General features: G+C 43.8%; 1 pseudogene; it reads right to left on the bottom strand.

Moving 5' to 3' along the window:
- LOC111971961 (insulin-like growth factor-binding protein 2-B) overlaps window positions 1-1,017 on the bottom strand; it is a 39,586-nt pseudogene that overhangs the window by 11,185 nt on the left and 27,384 nt on the right.

Genomic DNA, 1,017 nt, shown 5'->3' with positions numbered 1-1,017 from the left:
GTGTGTGTGTGTGTGTGTGTGTGTGTGTGTGTGTGTGTGTGTGTGTGTGTGTGTGTGTGGATAAAAAAAAAATCACAGCAACATTGTTTTTCTTCAACCATTTTCAGTTGACCCCTTTACCAGAATGAGTTGAGCTAACAAGGATAAATTGCATTAAAACATATCAACGATTTGAGACTTACCTGTTTGAGATTGTACTGGCCTATCTTTTCACAGTTGGGGAATTTGAGTTGGTACAGATTCTCAACTGGTCCCCTGTTATCATGGAAGCTCATCTTGGAGATCTCCTCCAGCACCTTGTCCATCTCCTGTTTACAAGGGCCCTAAAAAGCACCGACCAAATACAAAAGTTCAGAAATAGACCATCACCATCACCAGGCAGGCCTACTGTGTTGTGACTTTGTACTGAGGTAGCTAAGGTCCACAATGGGTCAGGTACAATACCAATAAACGCCCAAGACATAGGAACACACAATCACTCACGGAAGGAGAAAAAACAACTCTCCTTACTTTTCCTACAACACTGTACACACGTGAATAAACTGAGGAAAACCTCAACGAGCAACATGAAAATAATCCCGCACAAACCTAAGCGGGAAACAGGGGTAAATATACACACAGAAATTAAAGCAAATGAAAACCAGGTGTGAATGAACCAAAGACAAAACAAAAGGAAAAATAAAAATGGATCGGTGATGGCTAGTAGGCCGGCGACGCCGACCGCCGAGCACTGCCCGAACAACGAGAGGAACAACCTTCGGTGGAAGTCGTGACAAACTGTAAGATATTATTATCTGTTATGGCAGCAAGTTGTCTCCATGACTGTTGAACTTAGACATTCAAGTCAGCACCATCCAGTAAATAAAGGATTGCATTGTATGACAGGTGTCCAGAGTAACAGAGCTGAGGGCTGAGAGTTTGTATGACAGGTGCCCAGCGTAACAGAGCTGAGGGCTGAAGGTTTGTATGACAGGTGTCCAGAGTAACAGAGCTGAGGGCTGAGGGTTTGTATGACAG

Source organism: Salvelinus sp. IW2-2015, linkage group LG2 (assembly GCF_002910315.2).
Source record: "Salvelinus sp. IW2-2015 linkage group LG2, ASM291031v2, whole genome shotgun sequence".
NCBI classification, from domain to species: Eukaryota; Metazoa; Chordata; class Actinopteri; order Salmoniformes; family Salmonidae; genus Salvelinus; species Salvelinus sp. IW2-2015.
The sequence above is the reverse complement of the archived record's forward strand: the minus strand, read 5'-3'. Positions and strand labels throughout refer to the sequence as shown.